Source organism: Cygnus atratus, chromosome 7 (assembly GCF_013377495.2).
Source record: "Cygnus atratus isolate AKBS03 ecotype Queensland, Australia chromosome 7, CAtr_DNAZoo_HiC_assembly, whole genome shotgun sequence".
Classification (NCBI taxonomy): domain Eukaryota; kingdom Metazoa; phylum Chordata; class Aves; order Anseriformes; family Anatidae; genus Cygnus; species Cygnus atratus.
In genome coordinates this window covers 8,335,884-8,349,655 of record NC_066368.1, presented here as the reverse complement: position 1 = coordinate 8,349,655, position 13,772 = coordinate 8,335,884, and the positions used below count along the sequence as shown (strand labels likewise).

At 34.5% G+C, this 13,772-nt stretch overlaps 1 protein-coding gene across 4 annotated transcripts in view; it reads left to right on the top strand.

Moving 5' to 3' along the window:
* The window catches only part of ATRNL1 (attractin like 1), a 492,744-nt gene that overhangs the window by 155,752 nt on the left and 323,220 nt on the right, over positions 1–13,772 (top strand). The gene's annotated exons all lie outside the window — the stretch shown is intronic.

Sequence of the window (13,772 nt, the reverse complement as noted above, 5' to 3'; positions counted from 1 at the left end):
CTTGTCATAGAAAGTAAAATTTATTTATTTTTTTTTTAATACTGAAATAGCATGTTGTCTTTGTTTAGAAGAGGAGTTTGCAAGCTGAAGAATAACTTTAAGCATAAAAAATAGGAGGAATAAGAACAAGGAACAACTGAAGTGAAGTAACTTGTTAACAACTCCCTAACGTTAACTATGAATAGCCTTGTATTTTTGTTTCTTTCAGTTCATTCTGTCCTGTACATTGTACTGTCCTGTACATCCAATAACTATGATTTTTGTACCTTAAAGTTATAAACTTTTTAGGATTACAGTTATTTTAAACAGTATCTGTCCCCCAAATTGTCTTAGCAATTTTGGTTGGAACTAGGGAAAAAGGCTAATAAAGCTAATTCCTCTCCAGCAGGGAGAAGGGTGTATTCTAACTGACATGTGGCATATGAGACACTTTCACTGGATTTGCAGATTCATCCTTGATACACTTAATTAACTGGCTTGCATTCTTGCCTTAACACCTTGCTTGATAGTAGAGTAGAGTCAAGGAACAAAAATACCCGATGGAGAGGCTATGTGTTTATTCACAGGAACGAGCTGTGCTGACAGGTATACTCTTTAGGTCATACCTCTGGGACTTTGTGTCTAGCTAATTGGAGACTCAGGATGAGAAATGAAACAAAGACAAAAGCTGAAGAGTTGCATTTTCTTGAAACTCTGAGTTAAAATCTTCACTGATAAGTTACTTTTTTTTCTCTTTTTTGTGTCCAAACACTCAATCAGTTCTAGATGTTAATGATTACAAGTGTGCAGCATGGGAATGTTTTTGTCATTTTGCCTGTATACAAGGAATGGAAAAAAAAAAAATCTACTCCTGTATTCATCATAAAACTCAAACAACAGGAAGGAGTTTCTTTGCTCATAATAATCATTATTACCATTAAGCCTAAAGCACTTCTTGTAGATCTCTCTGTCTTGTGTCTGTCTCATCATCAGCTTCTCTGGTCTGACTGGAAACTTTTAGAAAAAAGTTGCATACACTTGGTTGCATTGCTCAGATGTATTGGTGTACTGTCCTGAGTTTGTCTGTCATAAAATATTCTTATATTACATTTATTATACAAGAAGAGAGGAGGTGGTTCTGGTGGTGGATTTTCCTGTCTTGATCAAGAGTTACAGCAATTCCACAACATGGAGAAGAGTTTTGAATTTTGACTTTTCCAGAGTAAACTTTAAACTGCAATTTCAGACTGAAATTCTCCAATTTTGTCTCACGTAATACATTCCTCTTCCTAGTTTCTTACATAGATCAAATGCATATCCAGGGCAAGCTGTGGTATTGAAGCTTTGGAATTCCAAATATTTTCTTTTGGATCAAATAAACTCTGTAATGAAGCTATTTTCAAATTGGTTTTGGCTGTGATCAAATTTCAGTTTGTGAGCTTCACATCCGTTTGGTTCATAGACAAATATTAGCATAAAAATTGAATTTCTTGGCTTAAGTCCTTTCCTAATGCTATTCTTTTAAAAAGAAAAAAAGAAAAATACAAACTAAAAAGACTGTGAAGACTGTATACTTTATGACAGCACATGTAGAAAGAGACCAGCTCCTGTTATAGACACTATGAATATATTACAACATTACCTAGAATAATGTTTCAGTACTATAGACTAACTGTTAAGACCACTGGATTTCCCTGAGGAAAGCTGGTAACCAAAAATTTAGATTTTTAGTACATATCATCAAACAATACGCTAAGGATTTGTCCTTTTACTCTTATACTTGCTTTGAGAAAGTGTGAAACTATTCATATCTGAAAGTTTCAGTCAAATGTTATTTTTGAATTATTTCCCTTAGGATATCAAAAGATGAGGAACATAAATAGGTCAGTCCTGATCTGGTCCTATACTGCTATCTAATTTGTAAACATCATATGAAGAATGTGAACTTAATCAAATTCATATTATATCTAAAAAATGCAAAACTATTTTCTCTGTGAAAATTATCCTTACATTCAACACCTGTTTTGAAAGTCCCATATTATATTGTCAGAGTACATACACTGGTTTTATCTGGAAGGTAAGGACAATTTTAAGTCTGCTCAGTGCTTTACTCATATTTATTACTTTATTATATTCTGCATAAATAATCTGGAAATTGATTCAAGTGAAGTGTGAATACTGTTCTCCATAGCTCTGTATAAAATGCTTTTTTGCCACTCATTAGATAGGCTGTTGTGCAATCTCAGCAGCAAACCTATAACCTTGTGATTTCTAAAATAAGGATTTCTGTGAAAATTTGAAACTCTAGCTGTTCGGTGTGAAAGTTAGATTTATATTCCTGTCAAGAACCCTATTGATTAGAAAGTCTTAGCTGCAGGGCTGTATGTTATCTCCCTCTTTCCCTCCCTTTGTCTCTTCCTCCCTTCCTCTTGTGCTTTTATAGCTGCACCCATGTGCAGTACATACCATGCCTTAGGGGCAGAGGTTTTAGGAAATCAAGGAGACCCTACAACACGTGTTTTTCTCCAAGTGGGACCTGCAGCAATCTGTAGAGAAAACAAGTAGTTTCTTGTCTTGGGACTGGCAAACTGTCTGCTCTCACTGCCTACTTTTTTTTTAATTATTATTATTTATTAGTATTTTTCCCCTCAACTCTCAACTTAAAAACAGTCTTAATGTTGCTTGTCTTCTTGGAGGCTCTCATATATATATATATACACATATATATGTATATATTTTACCCATTTCAAAGTTGTCTTAATCTCTGAATTGTGCTGTTGCATACCACAAAGCACAGTGCATTTTAAATCAAAATTATTGGTCTAAAGCAGTTCATAGGATACACTTAAATTCTGTTTTACAATGTCTCTTTAATGACATGTGATACAATTTTTTCAAAATATAAATATTTATATTTCCTTTAAGTAGGTAATTTCAGATGATGAAAAACTGTAGTGTTCTACCAATCAGGACAACCTAACTTGAATGCTTTGATTATTTAATGTAACTAGATTATAAACCAACACAAAAAGATATGAAGAAAAATTTGTTTTCTTAATTTTAATAATGAATGTACATTAATAACAAGAGGAAAATAATATTGTCTTTAAACATTTTAAAGTGCAAACTGTTACTTTAGAGTAAGTATGTAAATATTATATTTACTTAATTGTCTGTAATATTTGATTTGGTCTGTTCACACTGTCATTGAACTTGGTCTACAGAGGCTTCAAAGTTTCCAGAAGTTTGAGTGTATTCTTATGCAGGTTTATATACAGAGAGAAGTTTTCAGGAGTAGGCCTATGGAAGGAATACACTAAAGGAAAATTTCAAAGTTAAAATTTTGCCATTACATGAGAGGACTTCTACTGGAAGAAAAATAGAAAAATTGCAGAATGAATTGAGTAGTTGCATCATTCTTTTGAGAAGTTTCAGTATGTCTGGGCTCTCCCTCAGAGACAGCTTTCAGCTGTAGATATTTGTAGCTTTTGTTATCCCTTGTAAACCTGTGTAAATATAGTCAAATTATGAGCTTATGAAAATCTAATGTTACAAATGCTTGGTGGAAATTGTTCACCGTAGTGAAATTTCAGTGAATTTTTTTTTGAAGCTTAGTGAATTTTTCAAATTCTTCAGTCTTTACTGTAACATTTATTGCACTGTGTTTCACAATTACAGCCATTGCCATAATTCTGGGGAAGGAATCAAACTCTTTTGTTAAGTACTTTCCACTCTGGCAGTTCTTAGGATGTTAGATCTTTTGCCATTTGATCATATTGTTCTTTTACTTTTACATATAGGATGGTGTATGGCATGAGGTTGTTTTCTCCTTGTTCCTGCTGAGTCCAGGCTTTGGGTTTTCCACATAATGGAAAACTTACTGTCCTTTCCATACTTATGTGTATTACTCCATTAGCTATTATGTTTCAAGAAGAATTCAAGCAAAATCTGGCATGTAGATCCTGGTGAGTTTAGCGACAGCCTCTGTTCTTATCTAACACTGAAAATTTTATCTTGCTTCTGTAAGGAGAAGCCCTCAGCTAGTTCTTGAACAGCTAGATTATTAGGCTTCTAAGGAGAACAATAAAATAAAACTCCCACTTCAACATTAAATATGTTTAAAACATACTAATTTTCTGCTCTACATGTAGTAACTACTGCCAGATCTATTAAGGACTTGAGATGCTTTTTTCTTTTTTCTTCTTTTTTTTAATTATGTTTCTGGCATCAAATCATTTTTATTTAAATTGTAGCTTTCATTTAAACAATATTTCTAGTATCAAAGCTTCAGAACATGACCCGAATGTACTCTAATGTCTTAAAAACTCACAAGGCAAATACCAGGAACTAGAAATATTTGAGATAGTATTTAATCTAAAATTTGAAGAAAAATAAAGCTTGTGCTTTGGAAGGGGCTTTGTGCAGTATTTTTAATGGGTTTTGGCAGTACTGTATGTCACTATCAGCCTTTTTATTGATCTTTCTCACTGCAGTAGGTTCACATCCTGTTCTTCGGCAGAGTCGGTGCGTGATGTGTAAAGTTCAGGAAGCTCTCTGGGACCTTTGAGTTGTGGGCCCTGTAGATATGAAACAGCGCTTTTCGTTAAGAATTGTTACACTGCAAACATTACAATATATTTGGAAATTTGTCCAACTGTAAAACTGGAGAAGAACTGGGGTTTGAATGTCCTGTATTATTCCTAGTAAGCAATAATCTTAGTGAAGAAACAAAGAGGAGCTGGTGGTTAAGGGAGCAGCTGCGGACACTTAGCCAAGAGCTTTGTAGGTTGGTTCTTTATTGTGGGTCAGTTGTGAATGTGTTAAATCCAGAGAACACTGCAATATCGATATTGCAATGTAAAACTAGTTATGTTAGCAAGATGTCTTGTGCCAAAAGCTGAATTAAAAATGGTACGTGTGATTTGCTTAGGTGTTCCATTCTGGTGAAATATGCTTTTTATCTTTCTGACTTCAGTATTAATTGTCTGGAAAAATAGGAATGGTTTGAGGGAGAGAGAATTCTTCATTCATGGGGATAAAATCATTTTGCTCTTGGCTTTTAAGCTGGCTCTTTAATAAGTAACTGAGTGTTACACATATATACATACATTCTGTATAAAACGTACATATATATGTACGGCTTTTGTTTTAGCAAGCTTGCCGCAGCAGAACCTACTCACTGCTAGGTTTCGGTTGTTCTCAAAGTTTTTTTTTTTTTTTTAATATTCATTATTTCCTCTTAAGTCTACCCCTGAAAAATACAAACTGAAGAACAAAACAGACTTTCTTTACAACTTTCTAGGCATTCTTGGCTGTAAAAAGGAATGCAGGCAGTGCATGTTTCTTGTGCCCAACCAGTTTATGTTAGTCTGCATGCTGGATATAGCATTAATTAAGTAATACCTTTTTTGGTTTCCCATTTGAAAAATATCTGGTGATGGATTTTCTTTCAATGTAAGTGAATCAAAACACTTTGTTTTCTAAAATAAATAATAAATAAATGTTTGTCCTGTGCCATGACCATACCACTCAGTGACTGTCATTTAAAGAGTCTGGTTTGCTTTGTGCAGAATGTATCAGTGAAATGGGGAAGAGGGGAGGCTACCCAAGTCTTTCAGAGACGACATGCCAGTGAGAGACCTAGATTCAGTTCTGTTGCTCAGGATGCATCTGGTATAAAACAAACCTTTTTTATAAGTAGTACTAGTAATTTTTAGTGTCAAGCATTGCTATAGTTCTGATTGTCTAAGGATGTAGGCAAGGCAAAGCTTCTACCTATTATTTTTGTTAGAGTAGCACAGCTGACAAGAATAGACAAGCTTACAAGTTCTTTAGGTCTGAAATAGAACTGTAAGTATTTAAAGCTAAACACAAATTAAGGACAATTATTCTGCCTTTAATTAGTTATGTATCATTTGGGTCTGGTTTGGGATGAATTTAGGAGTGGGTAGGATGATAATGTTTACTGTTATACTGGAGAAAGAAGCAGTTCCCTAACTGTTAGATAGATAGATACCTAAGCCGGTATCTGTGATACCTGGTATCCAGTGAATTTGTGGCCTAGCTTCTATTTTTGTTTTTAGAAAGTGATTGGTAGATGCTGAGGATATTGCCATGATGCTTAAAAGAGGGGGGAATGGCTGCATGGCTTGGGTTGCCTTTACATGCTGCGTAGGGCAAATGTTAAAGCAGACTGGCACATATCTGCATAGCACAACGCTTTGTCTTGGTCTAAGAAAGAGCCAAAAGGAGTTGCTACCCCCCCCCCCCCCCCCCAACTGTTGAAAGTGATGCTGGGGCTGTGCTGCACTGAATCCTTTAGGTTGTGCAATGAAAGCAGTTGTGCTTCTCTGGGTCCACGACTAGAACTTCAGTTAAGAGCTAGCAAGGCTAAGGCTTATGAAAAGTAATTTAAACCAAAATCAATATACACAATTATTACGAAGCACCTAACCCAGTGGGAAAGATATATGCAGTTATGCCATCTCTCAGCACTGCTTTTATGAGAGGATGTAAAAGGAGACGAACATTTCTTGTAAAACGGCTGACATAAATCTTTGTTAGAATTCCAGAAGAAACTTGTGGGAGGTTGCTGGTAGTGCAGGCCAGCTTTTTTTCAACATGCATTTCTCCCAATCAGTTCTCTTTCCTAATCTGAATGAACCAAACGTCCCTTTAGTCTATTATTTCTGCCCAAATACAATTTTGGGATTTCCATAAGTCATAAATGAATAGATCCAGTTTATCATGGTCACTAACTCTGTTAACCATTAATGAAATTATTCCATTCTTTTCATGGTGCTGTGGTTGGACTATAACTCTATCGTTCACAGCAGCCTTAACAAATCTTGCAGATCATAAATTGTCTTGTATAGGATAATATGTGAAATACTTTAGTAAACTACATTTTGCTGCTCTGTATTAATGAACATCAGTGCCTCAGTGTAGTCAAACACTGTGTACCTAACCATTATACATCTTCAGTATTCACTATACCTGCTGTCAGATTCTAGCTGTTTTTCAGACAATAACAGCTGCTCTACCTGATGTTTTGAATGTTTCACACATGCTTAGTGAGTATTCCGACCCAGCCATTTCTGTCCAGAGAAACTGTGTGCTGGCTGAAGTCCAGTAAATAGTTTGGATCTGTAACTCCCAGTTGTCAGAAACACACCTCGGCAATTTTACAGACCACTAAGAAACTCTACAGCCTTGTTGTCCCTGGGCACCTGACTGCTACCTGTTTGTTCTATGGGTAGCCGTGGCACTCATTCTGTTTTTGGGATTTCCACTCTATACCCTGGGAATCTAACAATTAGGTGGTGAGATAAAAAGCTTTATTGCATATGTCTCTGTGGATTTGGGCTCTATCTATCCAGTTTTGATGCTCTTTTTGTTCCATTGTGTCCTTCTTAAGAAGACAGTGAAGTTGCAGTGTTCTACCTATGTAGTTGTCTCTTTTAAGTCTGTTAAATCTTTCTTTACACCCTTTATACTATAAGTTAACTACTGTAGACTTTTAAGAGTTAAAAATCCTAAATCTCAGATGACAATGTTTCATCCCCTTCTTAACAGAAAACCTCACTTTTAACCTCAGATTTTAAATGTATTTGGTGCAGGAAAGACAGGAGAGAAACAATGATACAGATTTGCCATAGAATTTTTTGTGCCTTTCTACTGCTTTGGTTATAGACTTAGGGATCACTTTATAGATGGAAAATGAAGTAATTGATGACTTTTCTGGCTACTCATCCTGCTGTCATCAGGAAAAATCCTTCTACTGAATTGACGCTGACAAAAACAGATATTTGAGGGGATCTGTCTTTGAAATTTCTTATATATACTGGTAAATAGTAACTGATTAAATTCAATGTATGTTATTTTATATTATCCGCATTGTTGTTATTATTGCTGAATACTGCTACCGAAGTCAACTTTGGACAACTAACTATGGAGCAGAATGGAGGAAAGAGATATTACTGAATAAGAATTAAGAAGAGTTTTTTTCCGAAGATTTAAGAGTAAATACTCCTAGTAAACTTTATGGAGGGCAAAGCTTTTTCAAGGTGGAAAATAAATGTTACTAGTAGTGTTTTTTATGGGCTGCTTATCTAGAACAAAGAATTTGATGTATCTGATTATTTTTGACTCCATGAAGCACTTAAGTCAGATTTGATATACATATGTATTTGAAAAATCAATGATACCAGGGTGATTTTAATATCATGTTCTTGCTAAGGAAATCTTGTCTAATATGTGAGATACAGATCAGCCTTAAAAATGGTTGGTCAAAATTTTTTTGCATCATTATCAGCCCTTTGTGACAGAGAAGAGGCAGAGAATCAGCATGTTTCCTCACATGCTCCTATCCTTGCTGTTGGTCCTTACCAGCATCTGAGAGAAAGGCAGTTGGTGAGTTTTAGGGAGAGGCAAGAAGAGGATAAGACAAAAGAGTGGCTTGTAGCAATATTGTTATTGCTTTAATCAAATCTGTATTTTAAAATAATACAGATTTGGCTGTGTAAAGCCATCATCTTTCGAGTGTTTAGTAAACTAGGGAGGCTCTTTTATTAATTAGCTTGCTATTTAGGGCGAGATGAATCAATCAAAATTGTCAGAACTATGAAAAAAATCATAATGATAATGGATGGTGACAGTTATGCCGACAAGATAATCAGGAGACAAGGCAGAGCGTCCTTCAGCCTCTACAAGCCATACACCAAAACATTAACATAGCAGAGAGTAATAAACACATACAGCTCACCTAAAGGGAGTGAAAGATGTTCACTTCCAAGAAACCTTCCCCCTCCCTTGATTTCCCAAGAATCCCATTTCTCCATTGCGAGACATGCTTGACATGCAGCTCGGTCCCAAGATGTCTTGCTGAAGTTGCCTTGCTGTCTGCCACAGGGATTTGGATGACCCAGCAGCTCCTTGCCCCAGCACAGTGCAGCTGCTTACTTGCAAACCACACCAATGTGAGATGTTAAGTGGCAGATGCTAATAGGTGATTTTGTTACATCTGGAAATGCATTAACTGCCTGTGATTCTTGTACAGCTTCGCTTTTCTCCCGTAGTTTCTACCAAGGATAAAATGAATACTTAACGTTTTGTGGTAGCAGTGCTTACAAATGTTCTGGTTAAAAAAAAAAAAAAAAAAAAAAAAAACCTTCATGAAATTCCCTCCCCTGAATCACTCATGATAGTGCTGTACTGGGGAGCTAGGAAGACTTTACAGTAATTTTCTAAAGAAAAAGAAGAAGCGATCCATTTTCATTAGATGATTAGCAACAAAAATAAGATTTTGATATCTGAAGGTTAAAGAGGGTACAGTATTAAATTATAAGAAGTATTTCATTATATAGCGTTAGAATTTAAATACTCTGTAACTGAAGTTGCAGTAAAGAGCAAAATAAGTAAAAATGGTCGTAGGCCTCAGATATGTTGAGTGTTGGTTCTGATGATGTGGTTTGATGACATGGATAGCATTTCTGCTTTTAAAATGACTGCTTATTCTTTTTGACTTTAAAGAAAAATAATTTCAAATAACATAAGTAAGCAATTTTTTGACTGGTTAGTGCTTAGTACATCTGTATATTGTTAATTGTCTGCCTGAGATTAAATACTTTTGTCTGAGTTTGAACTTTATTAAAATGTTCTTAGTTTTAACTATGGAATAGCTTTGTAAATAAATCCATTAGGAAGTATATGTAGAAATTACTTCAGTAAAGTTGTCTGTTGAACTATCATCACATTTTAAAAATAAAATAAAAAAGTTAGAATATTGCATGTCAAAATAATTATTTCCCTTACTACTTCAGTATATGGATAATTTAAAATACATATCCAGTTGGAAGTGAGTTGGAATTTAACCATCATGCCAAGTATTTCTGTACCAAGAGAATGTGCCTTATGCATGTTCCTGATTTTTGTTTTTATGCTGTGCAGAGAATATGTTCAATGAACATTTACAATGAAAATAGTATTTTTTAACAGAATATGAATATCTTTCTGTTTTAAAAGAACTTTGGGTTGAATGATTTGAAATGATTTTATTATTTGATTTATAAATGATTTTATTATTTGCTGTTGTGGTGTTTTCTGTTGGAAACTTTTTTTTTTTTTTAATGCTAGAGTATGCATTTGGTAGCTTTAAAACTGTTGCGTTGCCAATGCTGAAAGTAATCCTGAAAATTGATTACATAATTTTGATCAGGACTGAGTAAAGGAACTACCTTTGTGTGTCTGTTTTCAGGGCTTGTGGTATCCAAGTCAATATATCACAGTGCATTTATTTCTATACATAGTTCAAGCATGATTTGCATTGGATTAATTTGTAGAATATAGAAATGTTTAAAGTAGGAAGGAGAATATATCAATGCTGAACAGTGAGCACAAGCAAATAGTTTATTTTTTTGTAACAAAAAGTGATCTGCATAAAAGCTTATATTTCAAGAGAAAAGAGTATTCTAAGGTAGACGTGTCCTAAACACACCCACTCATGTTTCCCTTATTTTCAGTGTCCAAGTTTAATCTATATAATAATCAAAACGTTTTATTTTTTTAATGAACTGTATGTGAATTAAACAAACTTGGTTCTGTGAATCTTACTTTCTTCTTAACAGATCTACAGTCCTTGTGACTTTTTGCAGCTCTTGAAAACTTTTTCGGTATTCTCAAATATTAACCCTTGAATAAATTATTATCCATTCTGCATTATAGTTCTGGGCTTATAATTTACATCTGATAAGCCATTAATATGGTAACTAGTAGTCGATACCAGAGTTGTTAGAGTTGAAATAAAACATCTGTTTTAATCAATTCATCATTAAGCTAGTAAAAATATATAAGTAGCACTGGGAAAAGAAAATACCAGTGTGATAGCTCAGCTCTCTATAAACTATCAGCAGCATATAGCTAAGTTTGAAATTTAGATAGTGCTTCTTAATGATGGTTGATATGTATTGTTTAGCACTCAACTTGCCCAAAATACCATGTCCTATTTTTATTTTTGAATCTATTCTCAAAATCTTACAAATAAGTAAAAGATATGAAGCTATATTGTCATGAAAACTTTATCGATAAGTATATCTATCAGCTTTGGCTTCTGATATTTATTGGTTTTATTCACCAAGAAAGAGGAAGCAAAACTGGTTTTCATACAGCAATAAAGAAAGGCTAGATCAGATGGGTAATGGTGACACATCGCCTGGTGATGGAAAGATTGCTTTTCTTCTATATTGGTCTCTAAAAGAAATAATACACATCTTCTTACTGCTGTTTTTGTTTTCTGTTTTCCCTTTTACTCAATTGTATATCTTTACATATAGATGAAAATTTAGCTGCAATAGTTATTTTCTGGTGGTGAAGTTAGGACATTTTTCTTCAATTTGTTGCCAGTTATTAGTTTTAAATTGCTTCAGTAGTTGAGTGTGTTAAAAACAAATTTTCACATAAGGGATTAAAATTATGCATAGATAGAACTAAGAAATATATTTTGGTATTAAGACACAGGTGTGAGAAATGTATTACTTTTCATTTTCATTTTTTTTTCCCCATGAATCTACTGATATTTATATAGACTGAGCACATCAATTGCACAGTGCTAAATCATGCTAAAGAGTCCTCAATTTGGGTAGCCTTCCAGTTGCAACAAATTTACATTTGTCTATAGTTGCACGTGCAGACACCTATAAGTCATGCAGGCTTTCTTATGTATTGCATCTGTTTTCCACCTCAATTGTACATATGCAGTTGCTGCAGAAGAGCCTGCATTCTCATGCTTCCCTGTGGCCCAAGTTGCAGGCAGTGCTTGAAAAGCTTTAATGCATTAATGATGGGCTAACAAGAATAACATGATCTTTTTGTTCTGTTATGAAGATGAGTAGAGCATGCAACATTTTAAAGAGTAGCTTAGAAAACAGTAGATATTTGAATTGTAATTTAACTCACTGGAAAATTAACATAAGGAAAAAATGGGGGACTATTAAAACCATGTTGTTTCAGAATTGAAAGGGATCGAAGTCCTCTTCTGTAGCTGATTAGTGAAATCTGATGCAATCAGCTATGTTGTTCTTTATTGTTGCAGATTTGTCTGTTTAAGAAGAATATTTGTTTCAGTCCTGTTTAAAAGTCTGTAGATAGACTAGCTGAGATATTGAATTCAAGTTGACCACGTGTAAGCACACATGCTTTTATCTTTGCCTTAAAATAAATAGTAATACCAAAAAGTATCTGTAACGTTTTATCTTTTATAATATAACCTATCAAAGTTTGACAGCAAAATCAAGTTCTCCAAGTATTTTTTTGGAAACAATAAATGACAGAGCAACAACAAATAGCATAGGACCAATCCTATCTTTCAGCAGCTGAAAGATAATAATATCTTAATATTAGACATATTCACTTACTCTTTTCATCTTTTGTACTGAAGAGTCAACTTTAGAAAGTGTAAAATATAAATTAAGCTGCATAACCTTTGCATGCTTTGAGCTCAGTATTATTTGGTGCCTGAGTTCGGGGTGGGGGTGGGGGTGGGAAGTGGTGTTCTTTATCAAGCTTACTAGATAATGGGGCTGGGGAGCTTGATTACAAAGGCATAAAGCAATCCAAGAGCCCTGATGATATCCTAAACTTCAACAGTGAAGCCTGAGTGGTTTATTAGATTATCACTTCAGAAGGATTGATTTACAGCTTTAGCACTCCAGCTCCATCTATTATTTTTATATTACGAGAAAAAGAATTTTTTCAGCAATTTAAAAAAAAGAACAAAGTACCAAAAGTCGAAGTAAATACTTCACCTGGAAAAGCCATTTTAGATAGTGACAAGAGTCTGTTTTAAAATCAAAGCAAATTTATAATCACATGAAAATCTGACCTTCCACATTCACTCCTAAACAGAGTTAGGATAAATTGGGTAATACTAAATTAAAGCAGGAGGCCAAATAGAGAGCAGTGGGATTACCAGACATGTCCAAAGAGGCTCACTGTCCCAGAAGAAAAGTTGTTGGGCTGCTCACAAAATGACAAGAATTACAGGGTAAAGGAACAGTCAGAGATGCTAACAGAGATTTAATAAATCAGATTTCATAAAGAAGGTTTATCCTAAAAAAAAAATTTGGCTTGGGAGTGATTTCTTATGAGATCCAGAAGGAGATGATGGCAGCAATTACTTCTTAACAGATGCTTCAAAATGACTTTCTAATCCTGTTCTTGTTTAGGTCATTTTATCCTTTCTTATGTATAGTTTTAGTTTAATCACAGATTTGGGCCATGATCCAGATAAATATTTAAGAACAGAATAAGGCCTTGTTACTTAAGTTTAAGAGGGAGTGTTTCCCTGATTTGGTGTGCACCAGAGACCACGTGGTTTCCTTGTGCTGTCTCCTGGTCTTGGGACACTGACTGGAAATTGTCACATGCAGAATGGCAGCAACATTTTCACACAAGTGGTTCACAAAGTTCCTCCCAGCCTCTCTTGGTATTTGCTTATTCATTCATTTTCCTTCTCTTTATTTGTTGTTTTCTGGAGTAGGTAAACAAAGTTTCCTGGGGTAAGGTAAAGTTGAAGGTGACAAATGATGACTGATCAGTGACATCAATGCAAAAATCAAATACTTCTGAGATACAGAAGTGGGAATTGTATGCATAAATTCTTTGGGGAGATAATCATTGTTTCTTATTTTATTTTTAGAAAATGCATTTATTATTAACCTAAGGACTTTTTTTCAACTTTTTCTGTTGTATTTAAATCACCATGACATTTATAAAATCAAGTGCATTTTCCAACCCTG